General features: G+C 44.1%; 1 protein-coding gene and 1 pseudogene across 1 annotated transcript in view; one reads left to right on the top strand and one right to left on the bottom strand.

Moving 5' to 3' along the window:
- Window positions 1-17,847, bottom strand: part of Grin2a (glutamate ionotropic receptor NMDA type subunit 2A) — a 420,443-nt gene that overhangs the window by 223,658 nt on the left and 178,938 nt on the right. The gene's annotated exons all lie outside the window — the stretch shown is intronic.
- On the top strand, window positions 8,033-8,269 carry LOC102912932 (diphthamide biosynthesis protein 3-like; annotated as a pseudogene).

Here is a 17,847-nt window from a genome sequence, read left to right as displayed (position 1 = left end):
ACAAAGGCAAAGATGAAAGAGGCTTCACAAGATGAGGGCAGCGCTAACCTGAGCACACAGGGGCAGGGCTAACCTGAGCACACAGGGGACGCCAGCTCCGCTGCCTTTGCTGGATGAGTTTGGACACATTCTTCACCTTTATCATATTTTTCCTGTGTGTGAGAGAAGGCAGGCAGTTGGATGTGCTCCTGAAATCCTGCGATGCTGTCACACATATAAAGGCCACTTGGATAGCAAAGAAAAAGGCAGTGTCTGGCCAGTGCCCAACACAAGCTAGAGTTGTGTGTTGTTTAGACTGGAAAGCACAGGATGCTTACTTCAGTGTCTGTGTAGAAGTTGTGTGACTTGAGAACATGGATCCTTAGGGCCTGGCTTTAGCTGAGCCTTGATTTGCTCATTTGTGAAGAGTGGTGAGAATTCCTAGTCTCCATGGATCATTCTACCTATCTATCTGTCTGTCTGTTTGTCTCTGTGTGTGCATGTGTATTCATGTTGGGGGTGGTACATACATGTGCACATGCATGTGGAAGCCATGGAGGCCATTCCTCAGTAGGCTGTTCACTTAGTTTTTGGAACACAGTCTTTGACTGTCCTGAAATCAGCAAACCCAGTGATGCTCCTGCCTCTGCCATCCCAATCCTGGGAACTAAAAGGGCACACCAGCTCGCCTGGCTATTTACACAGGTTCTGGGAACCAGAGTCGAGCCCTTGTGTTTGAATGACAGGTACTTTACTCACAGAGCCATGCCCCAGCCCTCCTGATGGATTTCTGTACTGATAGTGCGTATTGTCTTGTCCAGAGCTGGCATATTCCTCCACCTCTGACTGTCCCTCACCAAGCAAGGCTCTCCTCTCTGGGACAAGATTGAGTTTCTCCCACTCATTCACTTGGGCCAAGTTCACTGTAAAAGCCCTTTCTTTCTACCAGAAGGGAGGCTCCCCCCAGGAGGCTTTCCATTCTGACTCCCGTAGAAGACAAGAAGCCAGGAATCAACTATTGGCATCCATGTAAGATGAAAGCCAGCAGATCTGATGCATTCCATCCCAGCAGACCCAGAGTGTGGTCTTAATGGACTATTCTAATGGAATAACTCAGGTCTGGTTCTGCATCTCAAACGGCAGCTTACTCAGAAGAGCAGAGGGAGAGCAGCAGATGTATGTGGCATTGAGTCCTGCTCTGTGCCCACAGGCATTTCGGAGATGTTCAGAAGCTGCGCTCACATTTCCTCTTCCCACGCTGGAGCCTGTGAGGAACCCTGTTTTCGCTTTGCAGAGCACGTGACCCTCCGCCTCTCTCTTCAGTCTAAGTCCCTCATCCTGACCACAGCAAGCAGTGCTTTAAGTGACCCCCCTGGTTGTGAGAAAAGTAAGGGTGGAGGAGACTACATCTGTAACCAGTTTATCTTTCTGGGGTGTATTCATGCTTCTGTTCTGTGATTTACTAGCAGTGACGTAGGAAGTTGTCTACATTGTGCCAGCCATGAAATGGGAGGAATGATAAGAACAGATTTCCACATGGTTATCTAAAGGCAAAACTAGATCCTGTCCTTTGGGCCATAGTCTCTCTTGTTCACGACAGTCTCACCACACTTAGCCTCCATGTTTCCCACATGGAAATCATTTTCCTTCTGCCTCAGTTTCCCCTGCACTCTGGTTCTTTTCCCTTAGCTCTTCCCGATGTTAGACGCTCCCTCTTCTTCACGGTCCATCTAAATGGCACACACTCTGGGAGGCCCTCTGTCTGCAGCAGGACCCGGTCCTCACAGCAGGACCCGGCCACACTGGGCCTCACAGCTGTGCATACGTTTTTTTCTTGTAGTACTTTTCAAAGTCTGCAATTTGGGGTGCCAAAATGGCCAGGTAGTTAAGGCCCCAGACTCAAAATCTGTAATTGGTGTGTTTATGTGTGTCTTGGTGTCATCCTACACTGGGATGTTGATTAGAACTCAGCCTTTTCATACCTCATGTTCATCATCTGGTATAATGCCTGCCATTTAAGCATTTGAGAAATACTCATTGAGTGAATAAATTTAGTGGAAAACACTTGGGGACTGGAAATCCCTGTATATGTAGACACTAGTCCTTTATACATATTATATTCACATGTGATAAAAGTATATATGTGTGTATGTATGTATATGGTGTGTGTGTGTGTGTGTGTGTGTGTGTGTGTGTGTGTGTGTGTGTGTGTGTGTGTGTGTGTATTCATGGCTTCAATGAGAAATGTCCCCCACAGGCTCGTGTGTTTGACCATTTTGTCCCCAGCTGTTAGCACTGTTCGGGAAGGTTTTAGAACTTGTAGAAAGTGGAGCCTTGCTGGAGGTAGTGAGTGTCTGAGGGCTGCTGGCCTTGAGGCTCTAGAGTCTGTCCCCACCTCCTGTTCAGTCTGCTTCTTGAGTGAAGATGCAATGTGAGCACCAGTCCCCTGCTCCTGCTACCTCACCCTTCCTGCCTGTCACCACCCTTCCCACCGTGATGGGCTCCATCCCTCTGGATCTGTGAGTGGAAACAAATCCTCTATCCTCCCAGCTGCTCCTGACAGGTATTTTATTACAGTGATGAGAAAAAACCAAGACAATATATGTCTAAGATGCATGATGCACTTTAACTAGACCTAAGGTAATAAAAAGGGAAGGTAGCCCTCATTCTGGCAATATGGGGCCATCTTCTCCTTCTCCATAAAACCAGAGAGCGTTTCACCCTGCATTCCTCAGAGCCCACTTAAAGTCAGAAATGGAATTGGCATGGGCTCCAGATTTAAAAGCTCCCAGTACTTGGGGCTGTCAGGTTCCCACTGAAAGAACAAGAAGACAGCGAATACAAAAGCATCGTTATCAGAATAAAATCGGTAAATGCTGCCTGTGTCATGTGAGTATAACTTCCTGACTGTGTGGATTCCCTTCTGTGGTGTCCAGGGGCCTTGCCACTCCAGTCCAGAGCTCCCAGCAGGGCTTGAGAGGACCTGGGTTAATAGCCAATCTACAAGACCGAATCATAAGCAGTTCAGTCATTTATACAGATAGCTACAGAAACTTAGGTCCCTCTATCTTCTTTTTAACATTTACCTGTTTGTTTGTTTAGTGTGTGTGTGTGTGTGTGTGTGTGTGTGTGTGTGTGTGTGTGTGTGTGTGTGTGTTTGCATGCACATACTGTGTCACACATGTAAAAGTCACAGGACAACTTGCAGGAGTCAGTTCTCTCCTTCCACCATGTGGACACCAGGGATCAGCCTCGGGTCATCAGGCTTGGCAGCGAGCTTCTTAACCCACTGAATCATTTTGCCAGTTCCCCCCAAATTGTTCTGAAGGGAACCCCAAGTGTCAGATCATTTCATCTGTCGGTATTTCAGTTTGTATCTCTAAAAGTCAAGGACTCCTTTTGTCAAATATGTCCACAATGTCATTACAGTCAGACGTCATCTGTGTTCATATTTCTTTGGATTGTTCTAGACACTTTTTAAAACACCATTTTATTTGTTATGATTGAAAAATATACCACTTCCACATAAGATCAGTTAATACGATTCAAGACCTTTTGATGTGCAAATTCATCCTCCGCCTGTTAATTTATTGCATTGTATTTGGGTCTGGAAGTGAAAACTGGATCTACTTGTTATAGTTTCCTATAGCCTGCGCTTTGTGTGCCCTCCCATGGGGTTGTACACTAGACTTACACCTCTCTCCCTCCCATATTTGTTGAAAATTGATAATTCAATATAGAGGCTAATGCAAGCTTTATATATTTTTTTTCAAATCCTATTGCCTAGGTAAACTGTGAACCTTCTTTAAGAAGTATAATTTTCTAGCTGTCTTTTTGTAACCAGGATGATCCTGGTGACTTGGATGGTCCTGATGACGGTGACAGTGGATGATCCTGGTGACTGGATGGTCCTGGTGACTGTGACAGTGGATGATCCTGGTGACAGTGGATGGTCCTGGTGACTGGATGGTCCTGGTGACTGTGACAGTGACTGTGACTGTGGATGGTCCTGGTGACTGTGACTGTGGATGGTCCTGGTGACTGTGACAGTGGATGGTCCTGGTGACTGTGACTGTGGATGGTCCTGGTGACTGTGACAGTGGATGGTCCTGGTGACTGTGACTGTGGATGGTCCTGGTGACTGTGACTGTGACTGTGACTGTGGATGGTCCTGGTGACTGTGACAGTGGATGGTCCTGGTGACTGTGACTGTGACTGTGACTGTGGATGGTCCTGGTGACTGTGACTGTGGATGGTCCTGGTGACTGTGACTGTGGATGGTCCTGGTGACTGTGACTGTGACTGTGACTGTGACTGTGGATGGTCCTGGTGACTGTGACTGTGGATGGTCCTGGTGACTGTGACTGTGACTGTGACTGTGACTGTGACTGTGACTGTGGATGGTCCTGGTGACTGTGACTGTGGATGGTCCTGGTGACTGTGACTGTGACTGTGACTGTGGATGGTCCTGGTGACTGTGACTGTGGATGGTCCTGGTGACTACTACTTGAATTATTAGTGCATTAGCATTCACAAAACAGAAATTTCCAATTTACAGTCTTTCATCATTTATTATCTGGAATGATGCCAAAGAGAGAATTTTGTTCATTGGCCATTTGATTAGCCTGAGAAATTGTTGAGCTAAGAAAGGCAGGATCAATGCTTGGTTATTTCCCCTCAGGTAGTTTTCAAAACAATGAGCAGGTTTCCTAGCATCCCCCAAAGGGCTCACAAATAAATAATGATACAGTTATGACTTTTCTGTGTTTTAACTCTTTGTACTTAACATCTTCATTGATCCTGAATATTTCATCTTTAGCTTGTTGGTTCTTTTCAAAGCTGGCTTCTGTGGAGGTTAATCTCATTATCAACTTGATTGGATTGCAAGCCACCAAAGCAATTCATAAATCACACCTCTAAGTGAGTCTGTGAGGGTGTTTCCAAAGATGATCATGGGGACTCTTACATAATTAATAGACTAATCCATTGATGGATTCAAATTTTAAGTAGAGCATTTTTGGTGGTTTGAAGGAAAATGCCCCCCAAAGGGGGTGGCACTATTAGAAGGTATGACCTTGTTGGAGTAGGTGTGGCCTTTTTGGAGGAAGTGTGTCACTGTGGAGGCAGGCTTTGAAGTTTCATATATGCTCAAGTCATGTCCAGTGGGTCAGACCACTTCCTGTTGCCTTCAAGATAAGATGTAGGACACTCAGCTACTTCTCCAGCACCATGTCTGCCTGCACACCACTATGTCACACCATGATGATAATGGACTAAACTTCTCAAAAGGTAAGCCATCCCAATTAGATGTTTTTCCTTTATAAGAGTTGCCATGGTCATGATGTCTCTTCACAGCAATAGAAACTCTAAGACAGTGTTGAAAGGTGATGGAACATTGGAAGTTGGGAAATTGAAGGAAACAGGTCACTGGGGACATGACCTTGGGGGCTGTATCTTGCCCTGGTCCCTTCCTGTTGTAACTTTCTCTACTTCCTGGTCAGCCAGGAAATGAACAACTTCCTCTATCACATAGTCCTACTCCCATGATATTCTACCCAAGTTCATGAGGGGCCAAGTGATCATGGACCAAATCCTTTGAAACTGTGAAAATGACCCCTCCTCTCCCATCCCTGGAACTGTGGGAACAGCCCCCATCCCTGGAACTGTGGGAGCCAGCCCAGCCCCGATCCCTGGAACTATGGGAACCAGCCCAGCCCCCATCCCTGGAACTGTGGGAGCCAGCCCCCATCCCTGAAGTGGTTTCTGCTGGGTTTTCAGTCACAGCAACAAGTGACAACTAACATGACATACGGGTCCTTGTGACCTGTGGTCTAGTAACACTTTGTTCTTTGCTTTAACAAATCCTGGAGCGGTGTGTTGTGCTTCTACCCCCACTTTAGCAATCAGCCACTTTCTGGGTTGGTTTGCTGTCATGGAAAATAAAACTTAAAGCCTCAAATCTGGATACAGGGATCCTTGGTATTGCCAGGTTGATCGCTGATCTGGGTGCATGGATTTTGAGTTAAAAATGTATGATACATTTCTAATTATCACATATGAATTATGTCTTCTTACAGTGTGCCATGTTCTGTTTTCATACATAGACACATTGTGTAATGATCAAGTTAAGGTAATTAGCATGTACATCACCTCAAGCATTTACTATTTCTTTGTGGTAAAAATCCTCCTTTTGGTTATTCCTATTGCTGCTTTTTAAAAAAATTATTTTTTAGTTAATGTATGCATACTTATTTCTGGGGTGTACAGTGCAGCCATCTGATACTTCCACACAATACTAATGATCCAATCACAGTCGGTCCATCTTCTTGAATGCTATCATTTCTATGGGGTGGAAATCTGAATATTCTCCTCCAGTTATTTAAAAATGTCCAGATTGAAGCTGCTTTGGTACATAACAATGATCCAGAATCAGGACTCAGCCTCACAGATCTTTCTCTCATGACAAAATGCTCATTCTGCCATTGTCCATATAGTTATGAACATTCCGCATCCTACAATACAAGAAATGAGCCTCAGGGAGGTAGTCCTATTCCTTTCCTGTCCTCCACAGTTCTGACAGTGGCTTACAATTTGCTTGCTGTTCTTTTTATACTTGGAATGTGCACCCTCAGGTGTAAAAAGAGGTCCCACTGATGTCACTTAGACTGGAGTCTTTCTGTGTCATTGAAAAATTAAAGTTGTTTTATCTCATATCTGGCACTTCAAAAACGATTTGTTTTATTTTTTTAAATGGAGTAAAGCATATATAGTCAAGTCTGAAAGGCCATACACATTCAAAAAATATGGCTATTTCCTCTGTCCCTGAATATCTTCTATTTTCACAGTATCTTATTTTGCAATATATATTTTATTCTATGGCAATTTTTATTTTAATGAGCTGGTGGTTACTTTTACTTATCTGTCAGGAGTTGAACTGTGTCCCTCCCAGTTTGTCAGGATATGGTGATACCCATGAATTAGTTACTTTGTTAACCAATTCATTTTGCTGTTTTTATTTTTATGCAAGTGGATTCACAGACACTGGGAAGCTCTGTTTCAGCAAGGCTCCCTACTGAGCCTGCTCCTGATGTGAAATCATTCAGCTCTAGTCCCACATGAACCGGCATGCCTTGCTTCTTTCCTGTGTGCACTCAGGTGTGTGTCAGACACACACAAGAGTAACTTGGAATGTCCTTATCTTCAGATGCGCACACTGCTGAGCAGACTGAACTCTGAAGAGCTCCATACCTGTCGCCCCACAGATGGCCACGGTTAAACTCAGTGGATCACAAAACAAAACAAAAAGGTGTGACTGTGGGAAAGGTGTTGACCGAGGAGGGACAAAAGGAAGAATGGGGTGATCAGGATATTAAATACACTTATGACATCACCAAAGAACAAATTTAATTAATAAAAAACGTAGCTTGACTCAGCACTCGGTTAGAAACTGCAGCTCTCACAGAGGTTGCCAACATGCCAGGCTTGCCTCTTAGTTAAGCTGAGACCAACCCTAAGTTAATCAGTTTCTTTGTCATCATAAGACTAGGTCTGATGGCATTATTACAGTATCCAGCCATGGATCCAGATGATTTATGTTTTCATTTGTGTGTGGCTCCATACGGCGTGGGAAGAGACTACAATTTATCCTCCTGGCTCCTATCTGCCTTTCTCATCAGGCAGTGATATGTACTCATCAGTGTTTTAAATGAAAACACCATTACCTGGCCAAAAGCATATGCAATCATAGTCATCTGTGCTTTGGGAAATGGAGGATTCTTCATCATTTCATTGGAATAACAGCTTTGAAGGAAAAGAGAAGCATATATCCTTCTTCAGAAGCACAAATGATCAACTGCACTGGCCCTGGCTGGGTACCAACATACACTGAACAGCAAAGATGTCCACCTGGGAGTAGGCAAGAAAAATGATTATCTTACAACTGAAATAAGTAGGCACTACCATGGGAGATGTTAAAGCTGTGCCCAGAGTATACATACGAGACTGTCTTTAAAAATACTAGTGTGAAAACTGATCAGGTGTAGACCAGGTGACCATGGCAGTGTTTCACAATGAGGTGGAGATTAAGGATTTTAAATATGACGAGGACTCAGACACATTTCTATCCTTGCCCCTGTGGGGATAACTTCTCCATCACCAAGGAAGATGGTCCTTGGTTGCAACATGTCCTAGCTGCTCTCTCATTATAAAAGTGATTTATGATGAAGATCAGTTTACATGTGGAGAAACAGTCCCAGCACCTTCAGCCAAGAAAGAGTTAGTTAAATGCTGAAGAAGCCCCTGGAACCCAAATCCTGAGCAGCAGGGAAGGAGCCCAGGTGGCTGGATCAAGTGCTGAGTAGACAACCTCTTCACAGGACAGCTGTCTGTGGCTGGCTCTTCCATGTGGATCTTCATCAGCCGCTGAATTCATCATAAACACAGGAGCCTGTGACGTGTCAGACCTGGATTTCATGTTCCCATGGAATTGGAAGGATTCCTAATTGTCCATCTAAATTTGAAGCTGCATCATTTGAATATCTTAAATCTAAAAATCTTCTGAAAACAACATCATCCACTTCAATCCTGAGGCTCTTTATTTTTTTTAAAGATTTATTGTGTTATTTTTAATTATGTGAATGTGTGCATTTGTGTAGGGGTATGTGCATATGAGTACAGTTGCCCAGGAAGGTTAGAGGCACCAGATCTCCTGAAGCAGGAGTCACAGGCAGTTGTGAACCACCCGACATGGATGTTGGCTGATCTCTGTGAGTTTGAGGCCAAGGCTACACAGAGATACCCTGTCTTATACAAACAAACAAACAAAACATATACAAAATAAACAAACAAAAACAAATACATTAGCTTATGGAAGATACGCTCATTTAAACCTCCATCAGGAAGTTTTGGTGTGGCCTTGTGAAGTACTGAATGAGCTAATGACAGACACTGGGTGTCCATCTTTTGTGCAAGGATACAATGCTATTGTAACTCCAAAGGGAATGCAACATTGTTTGGCCATGAATCATATCCTAACAATAAACAGAAGTGCCGCTCTCAAAAAAAAAATACTTGTGTGTGTGTGTGTGTGTGTGTGTGTGTGTGTGTGTGTGTGTCTCGCCAGATGATATATGCATAACATACAGTGATTACATCGAAATAGTGGCCATTCCCTTCCTCTCAGATACATAGCATTTCTTCAGGTAAGAACTCCCTTAACAACTTTGAAATCATTACACTGTCACCTCCTGTTATCCATTCTCCACATGTGTTCATAGCTAGAGGCAGTGTTCTAATGAGCATCAAAAAAATTCCTAAGGAGCTTGTTAAAAAAACATACTCAGAAATGCCGTCCTTTGAACACGAGACAACTGCTGCACACACAAACTCACAACAGCTGTGGTTATCTACACAAGATCTGGACAAGATTAAACCAGTCAAAATTCCAGCATGTGCTGAGGAGGGGCAATAGAGGCCCCAGCCCAGGCTGAGGAGCTATTGGCAGTTGGGAGAGTCACTTTTCCGGGGGAGTGTGGTCACTAGGAAGTTACCATCAGTGCATGCCCCATACCTATGCACATATGGGCAGCATTGATTAGACTCAATAGTCCTGAAGAAAGAAAAAAGAAGGAAGGAAGGAAAGAAAGGAGGGAGGGAGGGAGGGAGGGAGGGAGGGAGGGAGGGAGGGAGGGAGGGAGGGAGGAAGGAAGGAAGGAAGGAAGGAAGGAAGGGGAAGGAAAGGGGAAAGGAAAGGAAAAAGAAAAGGGAAGGGAAGGGAAGGGAAGGGAAGGGAAGGGAAGGGAAGGGAAGGGAAGGGAAGGGAAGGGAAGGGAAGGAAAGGAAAGGAAAGGAAAGGAAAGGAAAGGAAAGGAAAGGAAAGGAAAGGAAAGGAAAGGAAAGGAAAGGAAAGGAAAGGAAAGGAAAGGAAAGGAAAGAAGAAAGGAAAGGAAAAAGGAAAGAAGAAAGGAAAGGAAGACCGTGAAATTGGGAAGGAGATGGTTAGGGTGGAGGAGTTGGAGGTCATGAATGGATGGAGAGATATGTATGTATGAAATTTTCAAGGAGTAAATTTGAAAATACTATTTTAAAATGACATATTCCTAGATTTTATCTTGTCCCCTTCAATTTGGAGTCTTCACCTCTTATTTCTAGAAATCTGTATTCTGAATCAGTATCCATGGTCATGGGTGGACACTGTCCATAGACACTGCTTGGAATAACTGTGCTGTGGATACCACAGGATTTGATATCTGAAAGTGTGGTTGTTGGTCTCTGCAGAGCATGTCTAGTATCTGCAACCGGATCACTAATGACCAGAGAACAGCCACAGCTGCCCCAGAATCTCTAAATGTTTTGAGGTAACAAGCCAATAAATATGACCCAAAGATTTGGTAGACTTTCCTTAAAAAAAAAAAAAAAAATCCTGACATAGGTGCACGTCTGTACCCATGCACTTCCTCCTGAAACTTAGAGTCAGGAAAAGACAGAGAACAGCAGTTGCAATAATGTAGCTTTGTGTGAGGGCATTAGGTACAGATGTGGGATTCCCATCTACTCACTAAAAACAGTAAGGACATGAAACAGACAGTTTATTCTGTGTCCAACTGCAATAAAGTAAGTGCAGTCACCATAAAGCAAACAAATATGCCAACATGTATTTTTAAACTAGTGCACTAAATATATCTAGTCACCTCTCCCTTAAGCTAAGAAAATAAAATCAATGGCCTTAATAAAAGAAAATTATTAGATGGTCTAGTTCTGTATATTTACCTTAAATAAAAGCAAAGAAGTCAGGGAGTGCTCACTCACACACTCTGTTGACTCTGCTAATTCTGAGTCAGGAGAAATGGCCTCAAATAGTTGCTGATAGATCAATATAGATCAATATTGTGTCTGAACCAGGTAGGCACAACCATCCTAGAAGTCAGCCACGCCCAAGCATGAGATCCAACAAACACCAAGAGGCTACGTTACCACAGCTGCAACACTTTGAGACCAGGGCCAGGGCGGTCTTGAGAGATGACTCTAAGGGTGTGCACCCAATCTCCGAGCCCGACTGCTTCAAGCTTGTTAGTGAATCTGAGTCATCTCTAGTCTTCATAGCAATCAGTTTGCATACGGGAAATCTATAGCACGTCAAATGAGACCCAGGATTTGAACCCTGACCTCCCTGTCACCAGAGACAGCAGACGAATGGCTGGTCAGAAAGAATAGGGATACACTACATCTATAGGAGAGGGGAGGATCAGCAGTGAAGCGGGGGACTGGGATACTTGGGGGTTGTATTTCCTGTGGACACAAAAACAAAGAGGCTAGCGGCTACAGAAACACATGTGACATGTCTCACAGACACACTGCTCAGTCACAGTTTTAAATACAAAAGCAGTGGGTAAGCAATGTTTTTATTTGAGCATGTTTGTGTGACCTTTTTTCAAATAAATATACACAGCATCTCCAGAGACTATATCCCCAGAGACGTCATCCCCTCCAAGTCTGCTGGCCATGATTTATCTGATTCTCTGTCTCTCTGTCTCTGTCTCTCATTCTCTGTCTCTCATTCTGTCTCTCTTTCTCTTTCTCATTCTGTCTCTTTCTCTCTCTCTCTCTCTCTCTCTCTCTCTCTCTCTCTCTGTCACACATACACACACACACACACTTTTTTAAAAATCAAGGACAAATGATATTTACAGATCAGTGAGTTTGAGCACTATGATACATGCACATATTGAAGGTTCACTCACTACCCCACAGCCACACACAATTTTTTGTTGTTGCTGTTTTTTGATACACAGTTTCTCTCTGTAGTCTTGGCTGTCCTAGAAGTCACTCTGTAGACCAGGCTTGCCTCAAATTCAGACATTCACCTGCCTCTGCCTCCCAAAACACACACTGCACAATTTTTGTATTATTCAAATAAAGGACATCCTCTGCATACTAGGCACTGTGGCTTGCCTTCACTTAGCTTATTTAATCTACACAAGATCCCTCTGAAGGAGGCATGACTGTCTCATTTTGAAAAGAGATCAATAGCTTTCCTGTGTCTATTAGAAATACCCCGAGTCCTGATTTCATATACATCACACTAACTCTCAGCCCACATGATCCCATACATGGATCTCCTCCAAGATTCCACTTTGGATGCAGATCACCCCAGATCCTTGTTGATCAGGATGATGAACAAAGCTCCATAAGTGATCCCTGTTTCTTCTCCCTTAAGCCACTGTTGAAGACTTCCATTGGTCCAATCCTCCATCCTAATAAGGAAGGAGCACACAGACTCCTGATTCTGGCAAGGTTTTGATATGCTCTGAAAACATCTATCCTTCTACTTTAGGTTGAGGGAAATAGATAATGACCTTATTTGCTGTCTGTGAGTAGAGTTTTGACTATATTGTCTTTTTTTTTTCATTTTTTTGTGTGTGTGACCATACGTATATATGACAATTCATGTGTGTATGAATATATGTGGAGGCCCAAGGTTGATGTCAAGATCATCCTCAATTGCTCTCCACCATATTGACTGAGTCAGGCTCTCTCAGTCAAACCCAGAACTCTCTGATGTGGCTAGCCTTGCTAGCCAGTGCGCTCTGGGGATCCTTTGTCTCTACCTTGGAGGCTGTGATTGCAGCTGGCTGCCACACTCTCCCAGCATTTTCTTGAGCTTAGTGGACTCTGAACTCTGGTCCTCACAAGTGTCCAGCCAGCATTTTAACCACTAAGCCATCTTCTCAATCTCTTGCCTGTATTCTTAGCATTGCATTGGTTTTGCCTCTGTGAAGATTAAGGGCAGGATAAATTTTGGAGAACAGATTTTTAAGGTAAATTTTGGAAAACAGATTTTTAAGATAAATTTTGGAAAACAGTTTTATTTTTAACATATAACCTGGTTCTTCTGAGGTGATGGTATCCTCATTAAAAACAAAGTAGAAAATGGAAAATATCTGGTCTTTCTTAATGACATTATGTGGATCAGCAGATATATTTGCTCCAACAAGGTCCTTAGAGGTACCATTATCAACATTATTAAGATGAAGAATCCAGGTCCCAGGGAACAGAAATGATGTCCTCAAATCAGAGAAATAGGTGATCTTGGCCATCTGGACCCAAAATCCAACTCTGAAATCTTAAGTGCCTCACTTGGCAAGATCAATGTGATTTCAAGTAGCAGCCATGACTCTTAACAGGAAGCAATTCAGAGGGGAAGATAGTGAGTTGTGAGGACAAGAGAGAGGGCTGTGTACATCTGTGAACTCTCAAACTGATGTGCCCTGTGTGGAGATGGAACAGGGAAGAGAGATTCCGCCCCTGTGAAGATGGACCAGAGAAGATTCTACTCCTGTAAAGATGGAGCAGGGAAGAGAGATTCTGCCCATGTGAAGGTGGCACAGGAAAGAGAAATTCTGCCATGTGAAGATGGAGCAGGGAAGAGAGATTCCACCCCTGTGAAGATGGAGCAGGAAAGAGAGATTCCGCCCCTGTGAAGATGACCAGGGAAGAGAGATTCTGCCCCTGTGAAGATGACCAGAGAAGAGAGATTCTATTTGCTTGGCAGAAAAGAGGCAGCTTTGTCCTCAGCAGTTGAGGCCAAGATGTTTGTGACTTACTTCTTTATACTATCAATGGGAAGAAACAGGTCGATACACTCTTGGTTCCTAGAGCTAAGGAGAAAGCATCCACAGTGAGAATCATCTCCCCTGCTTTAGCACTGTCAACCAGAGGCAAGGAGACAGGTCTAGCCTAGGTATTTCTGTGACTAATGGTCTAAATATTTGCTGATCAGAGAGGTTATAAATTGGTTGTGGCTTTACAAGAAGTTAACTTTCCATCAACTAATAAGTCACGTAAAAAAGGACTTGGAGAAGAATTAAGAATATAGCTCCATACTAGGTATGGTAAGGAACACCTGCAATCCTGGTGCTTAGGAAGTAGAGGCAATAGGGTCAGAAGTTCAAGGCCAGCTTCAGCTACTTAGTGAGTTTGAGGCCAACCTGGCATATATGAGACCTAGTCTCAAAACAAAACAAAACAAGTACTGGAAGAAGTATGAAAAATACAGATCCCAGGGAAATGGTTGCTCCAAGCAAATCTAAGATGTTTTAAAGACACTATCTTGCTCTTCCTCAGAGTTGAGGTCCACCCTTTCATCTCTCTCATATTGCAAGGGCATGCCTCTGTCCTATGTTGAAAACAAAAAAATACATTGTACACACATAACAACTCTTTTAAAGGTAAACAACTCTGCCCCATCCCCAGGGGCAGACAAAGGCCTCAGGCTGCCAGTCCATGAGGCCCAGGACCTCAGGGTGTGTCACAAGTCAGTGCAGGTACCTCAGTGGGAAGATGCAGTCTTCGGGCTCCCTCTGTCACAGACTTCAGAAGCATCACTGCCGATCTGGCTTCCCACTGCACCGTCGCTCCTTTTTCATTTCTCTCGAGTGAGTACATGTGATGCGGGGCAGGCACATGTGTGCCGCAGTATTCATGTGGACGTCACAGACAGACTCAGGGGTCAGTCCTCACCTCATACTTTGTTTGAGATAGGGTCTTCCACAAGAGCTAAAGGTTCTCCTGTCTCCTCCTCCCACAGTGCTGTAGGAAAACTGGGATGGCAGAGATAGTCCAAAGAGGGGAGATTAACTCCCAGAATGCCATGGTCCTGCACACAGCAGCCTCACATCTCTAGTACAAATGCACTGCACTGGAGGTGGTGCTGTGAAACATCTCCCTTTCTTAAAATAATTAAATGAAAACTCCACACTTTCAAACTGCTAGGTCCATTGATCCGGTTTCCAAGGTAAACCGCCGAAGAAGGCTTACTGCTTGTCAGAGCACAAAGCCCATTTGCTGGCTTTTGGATCTTTTTGTTGTTCTGTTTGAAGAGGTGAAGTGGGTTACTGGACTCATATTGCCTGTGCCCGCCCGCACCTTGTATGTCCTTCTCTCCCAGGTAATAAAGCAAAATGTCATTGTTGGGGGGTGTTTCTGTGAAGCCCTCCACATCCCTAGATGGAAGGAGGAAGAGGGTCTCGGCGAGAGAATCCAATCAATTAGAAGAAAAACCTCTTAACTACATTGTGCCCTGAGGACCAACTTTCCAAAGATGCTAACCTCTCCATGTCAATGGGATAGGGAGACTGGAGAGTCAATTTGCTATTTGAAATGCAGGGCAAGACAAGGTGAACTATTGATTTCTATCAAAATAGACAAGGAGCAAATGGAAGAGAGGATAGTGGGCAGCAAGAAATTTGAATACAGATGGAAACTGCCCAGTGTAGCATCGTGAGCTTCTGACTGCTTCAGGCCAGAGCAGCTACAATACCATAGCAAGGAAAAATCATGAAGGAAATTGGCTCAACAGCTCCATGTCATTGGGTTTGTTTTATACTGAAAGTCCTTCCTGTTACCTACAGTTGCTATGGTAATGGAGGTATTCTTGGCTGGGATCTCGATGGTGGAAAATAGGCAAATAAACAGTCTCATTTTAGCGAATAAGAGGCCTAAGGCAGAAATAAATGGAACCTAATGCAGTGTGGTGGGACAAGGTTGGGGGGCTCTTTTAGAAAACTGAGTTCATAGGAGAGCTGACTTCAAAAACCAAGGGTGAGCTTCAAGTTGCTGAGATAGCCCCTAAAATTTAGTAAAATGAAAACCATGTCATGTGCATGGAATTTTTTCTTCACATACACCAAAGTGTCACCCTACACACATGACTACATACGATCACAAGAATGAATGGCTGGAGGTGATCCTGAGGAGGTAGCATTTTATCTGAGACCATAATGACAAGAAGAAACTGGCCAGGTGAGGACTCAGAGCCCTTGGGGAGTGGATAAGGCCCCAGAGAGGAGATGGGGTATCAACATGAGCCAGAAATGTTCAAGAGAACCTGGGGAGCAGATCAAAAAGAATCAAGACGGCACACAGCTTCAAAGGCTTCCAACGTGACCATGCCACAGAAGGTTCAGTGAACACAAAAATGTGTTTATTTGGGCCCAGACATCACAGGACACTCCTGCTCTCTTGGCCATGCAAATGACCACAAGAAGGGTTCATATCAGGCCATCATTCCCCCGTGGTCAGAATGAAGTCAACATAAATGTTCCCAAGTTCATGCTCCTGTAATAATAGCACCACCTGATCCCGTCTGCATCCCGTGTTTACATCTTTTATTCTTGCATTTGACATTCTCTAATCCCCAGCCACTCTCCTCTGAATGACTCCTATACCCCCACATCTGAGAATAAATTTTCCATGCAAGAAGTCTGTGGTCCTCTATGTCCCTCACTGCTGTGGCAGGCGGGCAGAGTGAAGCTGACCCAGCACCTGGAGTGGTCCCGGAATCTAACATGATGGTGTCAGGGTTAGAGGGAGGTAAACAACATTTTTACAAGGGAGAGCTAGACAGCTTGAACAAGATGAGTAGAGAGGTGAATTTATAGACCAAAGAGAGAAAAATGAGAGGGGAAAGAGACAGCAAAGATGGAAAAGGAGACCAGGAAGGAAGATGGGGGGAAAACGGTGTAAAGGAAATAAAGCTTCAGAGGGCTAAGAGAGGCCATAGGAAAATTAAAATGAGGAAGATTTATATGCAAGCAAGGGAAGACGCGAGACAATCAGGAAAAAAAGTGTTACCATTACCACCACCTGCATTATATCCAGCTGTTGTTATGTCCAGCTGTTATATCCAGCTGTTCTCTGACTTGAGGAGCAAAGCCTTGCCTCCTCCCCTGCAACTCTCCTTGGGAAAGCATTTACTTTGGTCTGCACTGCAGGCTGCACCTGGGAAGGTTCTGAGGTCCTGCAATGCTGCATGCTCCATAGCTCTCACAGACAGTTTTCCAGGCTCACACGTGCCAGAAACCCACATGGCTAAACACAAACCTCCCTGGGAAACATGCCCCTGCCCTTTTCCATAACCATTGACAGAGAAAATTGCCTGAGGCCAGAGCGCAGAAGCCCGATCAGACATCTCCTCCCAAGTGATGTCCATGAGTGGACTGTGGTGGTCACACCGGCAAGTGACATTTCAGCCCATTTGTCTACACGGAATTTCCTGTCGGGATGGGTAACCACATATATGTGTTTGTGTGGCTGGTGCTGTCACCTCCATGAAAACAGGTCACGCCTACTTTTTTTAAAAAATAACACAGCATCTTAGTGCAGAAGAAGCACCCATTAAATAATTCTGAGAATGAATAAATGAATAAGGTATGTATCTCAAAACAGAACTCAGTCATCAACAAGGAAAACAATATAATGTTATAACATTTACACTAGCAATGTGATTCATCCATGACCAGGAGGTTCTGGTTTTGTTTGTAAGTCATGGAATGATTCCTCAAGAACTGGTTAGTTAGTGCCTCTCAAGCACCTAGCTTGAGCAGCACCTGGCTGCTTTCCCTCCCCACCCCTCTTTGAATAGTATTTTTTTTTTATTGATTCTTTACTGACTTCATGCATGTAAGCAGATGGAGAGATGGACCCACGGCTAAGAGCATTCTCCCAGAGGTCCCAAATTCAGTCTCCAGCACCCATATCAGGCAGCTCACAATCACCTGCAACTCCAGCTCCAGTGCCCTCTTCTGGTCTCCCCAGATACACACACACACACACACACACACACACACACACACACACACAGAGACAGAGACAGAGAGACAGAGAGACAGAATGAGAGAGAGAATGAGAGAGATACAATCATACAATTACACAGAGACATATAAAAATAAATCTTAACTTTTTATACATGTATACAATGTCTCTTAATCATATCCGACCACCTCAAACGCTCCCTCCAGCGACTCCTACTCCCCAGTGCATCTCCCTTGCAACTTCATGTCCTTTTTTTTTTAAGCTAACCCACTGAGTCTG

The sequence above is a fragment of the Peromyscus maniculatus genome, chromosome 8 (genome assembly GCF_049852395.1).
Source record: "Peromyscus maniculatus bairdii isolate BWxNUB_F1_BW_parent chromosome 8, HU_Pman_BW_mat_3.1, whole genome shotgun sequence".
Classification (NCBI taxonomy): Eukaryota; Metazoa; Chordata; class Mammalia; order Rodentia; family Cricetidae; genus Peromyscus; species Peromyscus maniculatus.
This window is presented reverse-complemented; position numbering and strand designations above follow the sequence as displayed.